Source organism: Geotrypetes seraphini, chromosome 5 (genome assembly GCF_902459505.1).
Source record: "Geotrypetes seraphini chromosome 5, aGeoSer1.1, whole genome shotgun sequence".
NCBI lineage: Eukaryota > Metazoa > Chordata > Amphibia > Gymnophiona > Dermophiidae > Geotrypetes > Geotrypetes seraphini.
The window spans coordinates 214317239-214331754 of record NC_047088.1 but is presented as its reverse complement, the minus strand read 5'-3'; the positions used below and the strand labels follow the sequence as shown (position 1 = coordinate 214331754).

Sequence of the window (14516 nt, the reverse complement as noted above, 5' to 3'; positions counted from 1 at the left end):
CCATTTTTCATCATTTGGTAACTCTGCTCCAGACAGTTTGCTTAGTTTCTACAGGGGACGAAAAAAGATTAAGATATGAATTGCACCAGGGATGAGAGTGCCAACCTCGGCACACAAATCTCACCTCCTTGGTACTTTACTGAAAGATTTTTCTAAAACAGCAGGAAAGCCTCGCAAAGAAAGTCCAGCCCCACACCCTGCAAGGCCGTGCGTACCAGTGCACGCACTTGGACGTAAGCGCGTGTCAACACGCGCGGTGCGGAAGAGGAGACTCGTCTCTTTAGTACCGAAGCGCTTCGCTTCCGCCTCCGCCTCCTTCTTCTCCCATCCGGGGTAAACGGCTGACGTTCTGTTGGGCTCGAGGGGGGAACGTCGAGAACTTGCAGAAGGAGACTTGAGTGTCGCTCTCGCAATAAAAGTTAGACGCCATTATAGGTAGTGGAGTGAGTTTTTGAGGAGGTGAGTGGGGGTGTTTAAATAATTATTCTCTCTTGTCTTTTCTTTCTTAGTATGTAGCTATTAATCTTTGCTGAGTAACGTGCCTACTAGGTTTGGCTGCTTCACCATGCTCCTCTGCTCAAGAGGGACTTCCTGGGTGGTATAGGGAAGGTTGCTGGGCCTCGGGTGGTCTGGTCCATCTTGGGTGTGTTTCTTTTTGTAAGAGACTCGATCCTCGGACCCGTATGTCGGCGATTCTGTTGAGGATGGTGTAAAAGATGGATCCCCTTTGCTGTAAATAGTTGATTATTGTGTGTAGCTAGTATATTTTCTCTTTGTCGCTCTCTTAATCTCTAGTACTAGTATCCGTGTCTGGGGTTTGAACTAGGTAGGGGCTGTCCCTGTTCTACTCCAGCTGTCCCGGAAACTCCCCGAGGAAGCGCTAATCTTGGGTTTAATATAAAACCCAACTTCACATTTAGCCTTAAATTTACTAAAGGGGTTTTCTCGCTTTGTGTTTATGGGGGAAAGGTTTGGTATAGGTCAGGATCGTATGAATAGTTACTTTTCCTTTGGTTTCACCCAAATTAAAGCCTTTAATTTTATTATTTTTTTTAAACTGGGGCAATGTAAACGAATATGGCTGTGATGTGGGGTTATTTTGTGCTTCAGTGTCTAGTAAGAATTTGTTTAGGATTTAGGCATGCAGTTTGTGTAACGTGTCTAAAATGTCGGTACACGTTAGGTTCAGATGTGATCGTTTTCTGTTTATACGGTATATATGTATACTCACAGGAGAAGCTTTCTAGTGGTTTTAAATAAGTAGAGCCGTCTAAATGGTGTTTATTTGCTGCCCTATTTTCCTCCCTAATAGGGACAATGCAGCTCTACTTTGGTGTATAGTTTTACAGTTGTAGCCTGTTAAATATATTATGGTAGTCTGAACTTTTTGTGTATAGTATGACTGTAAAAAAAATTTTTTTTGTAGTTAAAGACCTAGGTCTGATGTATGTGGAAACTAAATGAGGGGTGTCTTTTGTGTTACATGGTTGCTATATTAAACTTAGAGGAATAATGTTATCCAGTTATTTTAGGTAAGGTGTAATCTCTGATAGTTGCTAGCAGTTAAAACTTGTTTTATGTGCTCTTACTGGGAATTAGTGAGTCCCTTTACTGAATTTGTAAATAAGTTATGACTTTTATAGGTAGGGTTTCTGTTCTTGGTTTTTATACATTATAAATGTAGGTGTTTGTTTTTCCAGCTAATTACGTTTTGTGTCATTTTCTTTTTTTTGGGGGGGGGGGGATAAAAAAAATCTTTACTGTTTTTGTGTCATAAGTACTATTGATGAGTATCTTTTCTGGTGGAACTAAATATAGTAGAATCTGTTATCTGGTACCCATGGGGATTGGTGGATACCGGATAACTGCTATTCTGGTTAATTGAGAGTGTGGTAGAAACCTTGTCAAACACTCAGTTTCCCCCCCCCCCCCCCCATTTCTTCCCATCCTGAAGCAGCAGCAGTCCTGAGCCGCAAAGCCCTCTCTCCCTCAAACCCCTTAGTGGCAGAAGCAGGTGGCTGGCCGGAGCCATGAACCCCCTCGTTCGCTCCCTCCCTTCCTTACCTAAAGCGCAGAGGTAATCAGGAGGCGGCCTCAAAACAGGCTGCTTGCGGCCAGCCCTGGCAGAACCTTTCCTCTGCATCGGAAGTGATACGTCTGAGGAAAGGCCCTGATGGGACTGGCTGTGAGCAGCCTGTTTTGAGGCAGCCTTTTGCTGACTGCTGCGCTTTGAGTAAGGAAAAAGAGAGGGATAGAGTGGAGCAGTTCATGGCTCAGGACTGCCATCTGCTTCTGCCATTAATGGGCTTTAGGGGGGAGGGCTTTGTGGCTTAGGACTGCTGCTGCCCTGGTGCTTCCTGGAGGGAGGGGGGTTCATAGCGGCTTGAGGGAGGGAGGAGGGCTTTGTGGCTCAGGATTGCTGGTGCTTCAGAGCAAGAAGGAGGGGGGCCTCATAGCTGCTTAGGGGCTTGAGGGAGAGGGTTTGCGGCTCAAGACTGCTACTGCTCTGGGGGACACTTCCCCCCTCCCCCACACACACCCCGGCAATTTTTTTTTCTGGCTGTGAGCGTCCTGGTTAAATGAGAATTTACTGAATGTACATTTGGAGTTAGTTTAATGAATGCCATGCTGCCTCTTGGTAAGTTGAAAGCAGTTTCCAAATAAAAATTTAGTTGAGGCCAAAATAAGAATAAATGTACAAATACAGCACATAGAAAAAATATGAACTAAAAATCAGGGCATATCACGGGGGAACAAATACCTGACACATTAACAGGGTAGAAAAAGGACTACATTCTGAAGTATCTAATGCTCCATCAGAAGCAGAGCTAAAGTAGCTTAAGTCTAGTCTTGAGTTTAGTCACATATAATTTATCCCTAAGATGATAGCTAGAGCAGTGGTTCTCAACCAAGCCCTTATGACACACTTAGCCAGTCAGGTTTTCAGGATATCCACAATGAATTTGTATGAGTAATTTGCATGACTGCTTCTATTTTATGGAATTTAACTCATGCATATTCATTGTGGATATCTTGAAAACCTGACTTGCTAAGTTTGTCCTGAGGGTTGGGGTTGAGAACCACTGTGTTAAAGGAAATCTCACAATGGGAAACACTGACCTATTTGATATTCTCAAGTCCTTCCTGGAATATTCCCTTGCCAGTCAGGTTTTCAGGTTATCCACAATGAATATACATGAGTGATTTGCATATACTACTTCCGTTGTATGAAAATCTCTCATGCATATTCATTGTGAATATCCTAAAAACCTCACTTTTAAGGGGTATAGGTCTAACTTGGGGAAATGCTGAAATAGGTAAAGGCTTTTTGAATGGGTGACTTAAAAACAGGTGCTAAGAAGAATTATTAGTGTAGAAAAGACACAAAACTTTGGAGCATATAAAACAAGTCAGGGGAAGAGGGTGAGTACCAGAGAAACTGGTAATTTTTTTTCTCTCTTTAAAGTTGGGTTGTTTATTGATTAAGAATATAAGAATTGACATACTGGGACAGACCAAAGGTCTGTCAAGCCCAGTATACTGTTTCCAGCAGTGGCCAAACAAGGTTACAAGTACCTAGCAAGATCCCAAGTAGTAAAACAGATTTTATGCTGCTTATTATCCCAGGACAAGCAGGCAGCATATTTTCTACATGTGGGTGACGTCATCCATGGAGCCCTGACGCGGACAGCTTTTCAAGCAAACTTGATTGAAGATTTCAAGTTTTCTAGTGCTGCACCATGCAGGTGTGTGCCTTCCTGCTCCACTAGAGGGTGCATCCCCTCCTCGTGGCCTTCAGTTCTTAGTTTTCCGCAGAGCCAGAAAGCCCGGTATATAAACCTAAGGTTTAGTTTAGTTTAGTTTTTCTCTCCGTGTCTAAGTGCCTTTCTTGCACCCCGGCTTCTTTGTTTTCTTACGGGAGTCGCTGTGCATCTTTCTTTTTCTCTAGTTGTTTGCGATGTTTCATGTGTTTTTTGCTTCGGTTCGGCATCCGGGGGGCTCCCAGGTTGCCGTGGGCATTTGGCCTCGATTGGCCGCGCCTGTTTTTCACTTATGTCCCAGCCTCTTACCGGGTTTAAAAAGTGCTCGCAGTGCGGTCGGCTGCTGTCTCTTACCGACCCGCACCGCTGGTGCATTTTGTGCCTGGGGGCTGGCACACCTGGGGCAGTCATCCGACCGATTCTTGCCCCAGGTGTGCCACTTTTCAATCGCGTGCCCTGTATCGTCGTTGGGCCCGTATGGCTGAACTTTTTGTGGTGGAGCCGTCCCTGGTTTCGGCTCCGGTCTCGTCCTCGACCTCGGCTCCGGGTAAGTCCCCTCTTTCTTCCTCTTCAGGATCAGCGCTGACGAGGAAGCCAACCTTGGAGTCTCCGGCCGTCCATGGGGGGAGTACTCTTCCCCCAGCCTCGTCGAGACTGGCCCTCAAAGCGTGCATCCGCCTCCAGGGAATACTCATCCTTGAGGTCGCCCTCGGTGGAATGCACTGCTGCACCTGATATGCCTTCCATGCTTTCGGTGCCCGTCTTCCAGGAGATGTTAAGGGCCATGATATCTGAGGAGCTCTCCTCGGCTTTGGCCCACTTGACCCCGGCCTCGGCCTCGCGTGCGCCGGACCAGCCTGAGCATAGTGTCGAGGCCCCTCGGGGCAAGGTGCGTCGGTCTCGGCGCCTCTCCTCCTTGGACTCCTCTCCTCTTGAGGTGTTCTTCGCCCTCGGGACGTACGGGGTCAAAGCGCCGGTCGGGGCTTGCCTCGACCCTGTGTCGCCGCTCAGCAAAGCGACCCCGGGATTCCCCCCCGAGGCGGGGGCGGTTGGCCGCACTGCTGGAGATCTCCGGGACTCGGAGTTGTCTTTGTCCAACCCCCGGTTGTTCAAGTCGCCTTCCCGGTCCGGGGCTCTGCTCCGGGAGACCGCGACTTCGAAGGGGTCCCCTCCGTTTTTTCGCCGAGTGTCGCCTTGGTGTCGGGGGACCTCGGTGCCTCGGACCCCGGGATCCTCTCCTCGGCCATCCTCGAGGCGTTGGCAGTCCTAGACCCCGCCCCGTTCCCTTAGCGGGGCGTCTTGGGGCTCGGGGCAGGGCACTGATAGGCCGCCACATTATTCTTGGGAGGCTTCTCCCTCTTTTACGGCAGTGCCTCGGTCTCGTTCGACCACCCCTCTCGAGGGCCGGTCGGACAATTGCCCATCTTCCTTCACCTGGTTTGTTCAGGACATGAGGTGGGTGCTCCATCTCGAACTACAGTCCAACTCTAAATACACCAAGGAGTTTTTGGAGGAGATGGACCTCCCTTGTCCTCCTCGGGAGTCTTTGCAGCTCCCTTTGAATCCGGTGCTGCGTCAGGCTTTCTTTCAGAATTTGGAGACCCCTTATGCGGTCCCGGCCATTCCGTCCAAAATGGAGTCTAGATACCGAACCGTCCCCTGCCCGGGGTTTGAAAAGGCGCAACTTTTCCACCAGGCCCTGCTGGTGGAATCTTCTCTGAAAAAGAGTCATCCTTCCAGGGTCTCTGTGGCGGTCCCACCTGGCCGGGAGGGGAGGACGATGGATAAGTTTGGCAGACGCCTCTACCAAAACTCCATGATGTTTAACCGGGTCTTAAATTATAATTTTACGTTCACTTCGTATCTTAAGGTCCTGGTCAAGTCCTTGCCCGTCTCCCGCCGCGTGGAGTTTGGGCAGCTGGTGGACTCTCTTTTGCAGCTTCATCTGCACATGTTCCACGCGGCTTACGATGCGTTCAAGCTTTCCTCTCAGGTCTCCGCTTTTGCGGTGGTCATGCGCCACTTGGTGTGGCTCCGCATCGTCGATATGGACCCCAATCTTCAGGATCGCTTGGCCAATCTTCCCTGTTTGGGGAATGAACTCTTTGATGAATCGATCGAGGCAGCCACTAAGCGCCTCTGGGAGCACGAGCGTTCCTTTGCCTCTTTGGTGCGGCCCAAGCCGAAGCCCACTCCTCCTAAGGCTTATTGGCTGCCGTCCCGGCGGTACCCGCAGAAGTCTACCCCTGCCTTCTCTCGTCCGCTTCCCCGGCGCCAACAGCAGCAGCGGGCTCCTCCGAAACCTCAGACCCCGGCTGTGTCTAAGCCTGCGCCGTCCTTTTGACTGGCTGGGCAGCAGGGGGCTGGCCCCCGCCGCCTTGACGCTCGCCCCTCTTCCTATTGGGGGCTGTCTTCGGGCTTTCTACCACAACTGGGCCCACATTACCTCGGACGCTTGGGTCCTCACTGTGGTCAGAGAGGGGTACTTGCTGAACTTCAGGGAGTTGCCTCCAGACAGTCCTCCCGTTGTGTCTCTTTCAAATCGGGTGCAGCTTCCCTTGCTCCTTCTGGAGGCTGGGCACTTCTTCGCCTTCGAGCGGTGGAGGAGGTTCCCCTTTGTCAGCGGGGATGGGGATTTTACTCCAGGTACTTCCTGGTCCCCAAAAAGACCGAGGACCTACGCCCTATCCTGGACCTCCGGAAGCTGAACAAGTTCCTGGTTCGGGAAAAGTTCAGGATGCTTTCGCTCCCTGTTTTGTTCCTGTTGCTGGACAAGGGAGATGGTTGTGTTCCCTCGATCTGAAGGAGGCCTATACTTGCGTGCCGATTCATCCGGCTTGTCACCGGTTCCTTCGCTTTCAGATCGGGGACCTGTATCTGCAGTACAGGGTTCTTCTGTTCGGGCAGGCTTCCTCCCCGCGAGTCTTCATGAAGTGCCTCGTGGTGGTGGTGGCGGCTCTGCGGTCGAGGGGCCTTCAGGTCTTTTCGTACCTCGACGATTGGTTGTTCAAAGCCTCGACGGAGGAGGGGGTTATTTCAGCGACCCGTCAGACTATTACCTTCCTTCAGAGTCTGGGGTTCGAGGTGAACGTTCCAAAGTCTCAGTTGTGCCCCTCTCAGTCCCTCCAATTTATCGGGGCCTTGCTGGACATGGTTCGCCTCCGGTCATTCCTAACTCCTTCTCGGCAGGCCACGCTTGTGCGGCTGAGCCAGCAGGTTTCCCTGCGGGCTTTGGTCTTGGCCAAGCAGATGATGGTCCTTTTGGGGCACATGGCCTCCACCGTGCATGTCACACCGTTTGCGCGCCTACATCTGAGGGTCCCTCAGTGGACTCTGGCCTCTCAATGGCGGCAGGATCGGGATCCCGTTTCTCACCTCATTGCGGTGAATCCCTCCTTGAAACGCTCGCTACTTTGGTGGTCCAGCTCTTTCAGTCTTTCCAGAGGATTGCTCTTTCTCGCTGCGCAGCATCACAAGGTCCTGACGATGGACTCCTTGGCGTATGCTTGGGGGGCACATCTCGACGGTCTGCGTACGCAGGGACTTTGGTCAAGTGTGGATCGTCGTTGCCACATCAACTTGTTGGAGCTTCGGGCCATTTATAATGCGATGGTGGCCTTCTGCCATTTGCTTCAGGATCGGGTGGTCCTGGTGCGCACGGACAACCAGGTGGCAATGTATTACGTCGACAAGCAGGGGGGTATGGGTTCCCTGTCTCTCTGCAAGGAGGCTCTGCACCTTTGGAATTGGGCGTTCCGCCACAACATCTTTCTTCGGGCAGTTTGCATTCAGGGCAAGCACAACTGCCTGGCGGACAAGTTAAGCCGCCTCTTGCAGCTGCACGAATGGTCTCTCCATTCCCAGACTCTGCGTCAAGTGTTTCTTCGGTGGGGGACTCCGCAGATAGATCTCTTCGCCTCGCTCCTCTATCACAAGTTGCCTCTCTTCTGCTCCAGGGTGTTCTCCCCAGAGCGTCTCGAGGCCGATGCATTCCTGTTGGATTGGACGGGCAGGTTCCTGTATGCGTTTCCTCCCTTTCCGTTGATTCTGAGGATGCTTGTCCATCTCAAGTCTGCCCGCGCCACCATGATTCTGATCGCTCCTCGGTGGCCTCGGCAGCCGTGGTTTTCCCTGCTTCTTCAACTCAGTGTCAGGGATCCCTGTGTTTCCTTCTCTGCTGTCTCAAAGTCAGGGTTCGCTGTTGCATCCCAATCTGCAATTTCTACATCTGACGGCTTGGTTCCTTTCTACCTGACTCCTTCCCTTGAGTTATCCCAGTCGGTGAGGGCTGTTCTGGAAGAACATAAGAATTTGCCTCCACTGGGTCAGACCAGAGGTCCATCCCGCCCAGCGGTCCGCTCCCGCGGCGGCCCTCCAGGCCCATCACCTGTGCAATGGGCCTTGACTATTCCTATAACCTACCTCAACTCCTATCTGTACCCCTCAATCCCCTTATCCTCTAGGAACCTATCCAAACCCTCTTTGAAGCCCTGTAATGTGCTCTGGCCTATCACGGCCTCCAGAAGCGCATTCCATGTGTCGATCACCCTCTGGGTGAAAAAGAACTTCCTAGCGTTTGTTCTAAACTTGCCCCCTTTTAATTTCTCCGAGTGCCCCCTTGTACTTGTGGTTCCGCATAGTGTGAAGAATCTGTCCCTGTCTACCTTTTCTATGCCCTTCAGGATTTTGAAGGTTTCTATCATGTCTCCTGATAGAAACCTTCAAAATCCTGAAGGGCATAGAAAAGGTAGACAGCTTCTACTAGGCAGTGTTTCTACTAGGCAGTGTTATGCCCAGAAGTGGACTAGATTCGCCACGTGGTGTGCTTTGAATCAGGTCGAACCTTTGTCTGCTTCTTTATCTTCAGTTCTGGATTATTTGCTTCATTTGTCTCGGTCTGGCCTCAAGACCAATTCTGTTTGTGTCCATCTAAGTGTGATTGCTGCCTTCCATCGGCAGCTTGATGGGAAGTCGCTGTCTGTCCACCCCTTGGTTTCTCGTTTCATGAGGGGTCTCTTGAATGTGCATCCTCCTCTCAAGCCTCCCCCTGTGGTTTGGGATCTCAATGTGGTTCTGGCTCAATTGATGAAACCCCCCTTTGAGCCCATGGATAAAGCTCATCTGAAGTTCCTTACTTGGAAGGTAATCTTCCTGCTTGCCCTCACGTCTGCTCGCAGGGTTAGTGAGCTGTAGGCTTTGGTTGCAGACCCACCTTTTACTGTTTTTCATCATGACAAGGTGGTCCTGCGCACTCATCCCAAGTTCTTGCCTAAGGTGGTGTCAGATTTTCACCTTAATCAGTCTATTGTTCTTCCGGTGTTTTTTCCTAAACCCCATTCTCATCCTGGTGAGGTGGCGCTTCATACTCTTGACTGTAAGAGGGCGTTGGCGTTCTATCTCCAACGCACCCAGTTTCATCGGAAGGTTCCTCAATTGTTCTTGTCTTTTGATCCTAATCGGTTGGGACGTCCTGTTTCTAAGCGCACCTTGTCCAACTGGTTGGCTGGTTGTATTTCCTTCTGCTATGCTCAGGCTGGTCTCTCGCTGCATGGTCGGGTCACGGGACATAAGGTCCGAGCGATGGCGGCTTCTGTCGCTTTCCTCAGGTCCACGCCAATTGAGGAGTTCTGCAGGGCTGCCACTTGGTCTTCAGTTCATACCTTCACCTCTCACTACTGCCGGATTCTTTGTCCAGGAGCGACGGACGGTTTGGCCAGTCGGTTTTGCGTAATCTGTTTTCCTAATTTGCCAACTTCCCTCCGTCCCTTTTTTGGTTAGCTTGGAGGCCACCCACATGTAGAGAATATGCTGCCTGCTTGCCTGGGATAAAGCACAGTTACTTACCGTAAAAGGTGTTATCCAGGGACAGCAGGCAGATATTCTCGCAACCCTCCCACCTCCCCGGGGTTGGCTTCTTTGCTAGCTATCTGAACTGAAGGCCACGAGGAGGGGATGCACCCTCTAGTGGAGCAGGAAGGCACACACATGCGTGGTGCAGCACCAGCAAACTTGAAATCTTCACTCAAGTTTGCTTGAAAAGCTGTCCGCGTCGTGGCTCTGTGGATGACGTCACCCACATGTAGAGAATATCTGCCTGCTGTCCCTGGATAACACCTGTTACAGTAAGTAACTGTGCTTTCTAGGAATAACCAGTGGATTTCACCAAGTCATTTTAATAATGGCCTTTGGACTTCTCTTTTAGGAAATTATCCAAACCTTTTTAAAATCCTGCTAAGATAACTGATTCATCATATTTTCCAGCAACAAATTCCAGAGTATGATTATACATTGTGTGAAGAAATATTTTCCCTAGGTGATAGTGTCCGAAGATCTAAAGGCGAAAAAACAGTGTGACAAGGTGGTGGCTGCTGCCGGAAGGATGCTGGGCTATATAAAGAGAGGCAAAGAGAGGCATAGCCAGTAGAAGGAAGAAGGTGTTGATGCCCCTGTACAGGTCGTTGGTGAGGCCCCACTTGGAGTTTTGTGTTCAGTTTTGGAGACTGTATCTGGCGAAGGACGTAAGAAGACTTGAAGCGGTCCAGAGGAGGGTGACGAAAATGATAGGAGCCTTGCACCAGAAGACTTATGAGGAGAGTGGAAGCCCTGAATATGTATCCACTAGAGGAAAGGAGGGACAGGGGAGATATGATTCAGATGTTCAAATACTTGAAGGGTATTAATGTAGAACAAAACCTTTTCCAGAGAAAGGAAAATGGTAAAACCAGAGGACATAATTTGAGGTTGAGGGGTGGTAGATTCAAGAGCAATGTTAGGAAATTCTACTTTATGGAGAGGGTGGTGGATGCCTTGAATGCACTCCTGAAAGAGGTAGTGAGAGGAAAACGGTGACAGAGTTCAAAGAAGCATGGGACGAACACAAAGGATCTAGAAATCAGAAAATAGTAAATATTGAACTAAGGCCAATACTGGGCAGACTTGCATGGTCTATATCTGTATATGGCCGTTTGGGAGAGAATGGGCTGGGAAGGGCTTCAATGGCTGGGAGGGTGTAGATGGGCTGGAGTGAGTTTTGACAGAGATTTCAGCAGTTAGAACCCAAGCACACTTTGGATTCTTGCCCAGAAATAGCTAAGAAGAAAAAAAAAAAAAAATTGAATCAGGAAGGGCAGACTGGATGGACCATTCGGGTCTTATTTGCCGTCATCTACTATGTTACTATGTTTTTAAATCTACTACTTAGTAGCTTCATCGCATTCCCCCTAGCCCTAGTATTTTTGGAACGAGTAAACAAGCGTTTCACATCTCTTTCTATTCCACTCAGAATTTTATAGACCTCTATTATATCACCCCTGAGTTGTCTGTTCTGCAAGCTGAAGAACCCTAGCCACTTTAGCCTTTCCTCATTGGGAAATAGTCCCATCCCTTTTATCATTTTCACAGCCCTTCCCTAATTCTGCTATATCTTTTCTGAGATACGATCACCAGAATTAGAGAATGACATGGGGACAAATTTTTCCCCATCCCTACGGGAACTCATTTTCCCTTCCCATCCCAGCAAGTTCTTTTCCTGTCCCTGCACCATTCTTGAAAGCTCTGTCCTCATCTGCTCAAGCCTCAAACACATAAAATCATAAGTACTTGAGGCTTGTACGGTTAAGGCAGAGCTTACAGGAATGGGATAGGGACAGTGACAAAATTCACGGGGATGGGATAGGGAAATTGAGTTCCTGCAGGGATGGGAAAAAAACACCCCGTGTCAATCTCTAACCAGAATTGCACACAGTATTTGAGGTACCACAGAGCGATACAGGGCATGATAGCATTTTCATCTTTTTGTTTTCCTTTCCTGATAATTCCTAACATACTATATGCTTTCTTAGCCGCTGTCCATCTAGTGCTGCTCAATTCAGGAAAAAAAATTTCGATTCAATTCAGCCTATTGAATTGGTTTTTCGATTCAATTTTCCTGCCCAATTGGGTGTTTTATTCATCCTGGTGGGTTTATTTTATAACCTTTTCACCCCCTTTGCCTTCTCCTAACCACACTGGCGCTGTGATGTAAACAAAACAAACAAAAAAGACTTTTTCTTTCTGTTAAATCCTAGCTCGCGTTTGCAGTCTAACACCAGCTCTGGCAAGATACACGTTTCAAATCTGACATATTGTAATCACAAAAAAGAAAATAGAATTATTTTTTTTACCTTGAAGGCCTGCACGCCACCATCCTTGAAGGCCTGCCTGCCTGTCCCCCCTGAAGGCCTGCCTCCCTGTCCCCCCCTGAAGGCCTGCCCCACTCCAAAGGACTGCTCACCCCCATCCCCCGGTAGGCCTGCTTGTTCCCCCTGGCCTCACACTGGCGTCCATTCCCCCCCTGGCCTCCCTGCACCGTTTACTTTAAAGAAGCAGCCTGCAGACAAGATTGCGATGTTAGCGAACTTTGCAAACTGCTTCAGAACTATTTCCTCTGCCATGGTCTCGCCCCTTCTCTGACATCGGAGGCAGGTTCGCGGCAGAAGAAACAGCTCAGGAGCAGTTTGCAAAGATCGCTAGCATCGCGATCTTGTATGCAGGCTGCTTCTTTAAGGTAAACGGTGCAGGGACGCCTGGGGGGGGAAACCGGACGCCATGGGGGGAAGCTGGACGCCAGTACTAACCGGCTGACCCTCGTCCTTTAAAGCAGGTGTGGCAGCGGCCGGCCAGCAAGAGCAGCGCTGCTGCTCCTGCTTTAGGGGGCGAGGGGGGAGGGTCAGCCGAATCGGGAAGTCAATTTTTTTTTTGTTTTGTTTTTAAATCAATTCGAATCAATTCACCCGAAGTGAATTTGTGAACCGATTTGAATCGTGAATCGGGCAGCACTACTGCCACCACACATTGAGCTGAGGGTTTCAATGTATCCTCAGTGATGACACCTAGATTCTTTCCTGGGAGTGACTCCTAAAGTGGAACGCTGCATCACATAGCTATAGTTTGAGTTCCTCTTTCCCGTGTGCATCACTTTGCACTTGATCACATTAAATGCTATCTGCCTTTTTGATTCCCAGTTTCACAAGGTCCTCTTGCAATTTTTCACAATCCTCTTGGTATTTAAGAACGTTGAACAGCTTTGTGTCATCAACAAATTTGATTATCTCACTAATTATTCCTATCTCTAGATCATTGATGAAGATGTTAAAAAGCAGCAGTCTCAGCACAGACCCCTGGGAAACCCTACTATTTACCTTTTTCCGTTGAGAATATTGACCATTTAAAACTACTCTCTGTTTTCTGTCTTTCTTAATCCATAATAGGACATTACCTCCTATCCTATGACTTTCTAATTTCTTCAGAAGTCTTTTATGAGGTACTTTGTAAAATGCCTTTTGAGAATCCAAATACATAATATCAGCTGGCTCGCCTTTATCCACATGTTCATTCACCCCTTCGTAGAAATGAAGTAAATTGATGAAGCAAGATTTCCCTTGACTAAATCCGGGTTGGCTTTCTCTTATTAATCAATGCTTATGTATATGTTCTGTCATTTTGTTCTTTATAATAGTCTCATTTGCCCGGCACCAACGGCAGACTTATTGCTATAATTTCCCAGATCACCTCTGGAACCCTTTTTAAAAATCTGTGTCACAATGGCCACTCTCCAGTCTTCTGGTACTGTGCTGGATTTTAAAGAAAAATTGCAGATTACTAATAATAGCTCTACAAGTTCATTCTTCAATTCTGTCAACACTCCAGGATTTAAAACATCTGGTCCAGGTGATTTGCTATTTCCTGTTTTATAGTTTGGAGTATAAGTATCTCGTTTGAAAGACAAGTCACAAACTCCATTGTGCCTTTCTTTGAACATAAGAACATAAGCATTGCCTCTGCTGGGTCAGACCAGAGGTCCATCACACTCAGGAGTCTACTCACGCGGCGGCCCATCACCCAAGTCTCTCTCAAGTCCGGTGTCTCCCAGCAATCCCCCCCCCCATTTTATACTCGAACAACGGGTTCTTTTTCCCTATGTGCATGACCTTGCATATATCTACGTTAAAGCGCATTTGCCATTTGTTTGCCCAGTCCTCCAGCTTATCGAGGTCCCTTTGCAGTTCCTCACACTCCTCCCTGGTCCTAACTCTGGCGCAGAGTTTGGTATCGTCTGCAAATTTATAACCTCACACTTTGCCTCCGTTTCCCAGGTCATTGATAAATATGTTGAAGATGTAGCGGCCCCAGCACCGATCCCTGCGGCACACCGCTCGTGACTCCCCGCCAGTCAGAATATTGGCCCTTTACTCCGACCCTCTGTAGTCCTACCTGACAACCAGTGCTTGATCCATCTGTGTACATCCCCGCCCACCCCGTGGTTCCACAGCTTCCTAAGCAGCCTTTCATGTGGCACCTTGTCAAAGGCCTTTTGAAAATCGAGGTAAATGATGTCTATGGGTTCCCCTTTGTCCACCTGACTGCTTATTCCCTCAAAGAAGTACAGAAGGTTTGTCAGGCACGACCTTCCCTTATAGAATCTGTGCTGGCTTGTCCGCAGTAGGGCCATTTTTCTTGATGTGCTTGCAAATGCTGTCCTTGATCATTGCTTCCACCATCTTCCCTATAACTGAAGTCAGGCTCACCGGCCTGTAGTTCCCGGGGTCACCTCTCGATCCCTTCTTAAAGATAGGTGTGACATTCGCCAGTTTCCAGTCCTCTGGTACCTCTCCAGTTGTCAAGGATAGGTTGCAAACATGCTGGATTGCGCCCGCTATTTCCTGTCTTAGTTCCTTTAGAACCCTTGGGTGGATCCCGTCCGGTCCCGGTGATTTT

The 14516-nt window shown here is 48.9% G+C and overlaps 1 protein-coding gene across 1 annotated transcript in view; it reads left to right on the top strand.

Moving 5' to 3' along the window:
• Positions 1–225: 225 nt before the first annotated feature.
• The window catches only part of MARCHF7 (membrane associated ring-CH-type finger 7), a 171302-nt gene continuing 157011 nt past the window's right edge, over positions 226–14516 (top strand). Inside the window, exon 1 of the mRNA XM_033945076.1 lies at positions 226–459. The gene's annotated coding sequence lies outside the window, so the exon portion shown is untranslated. The remainder of the gene's footprint in view (positions 460–14516) is intronic.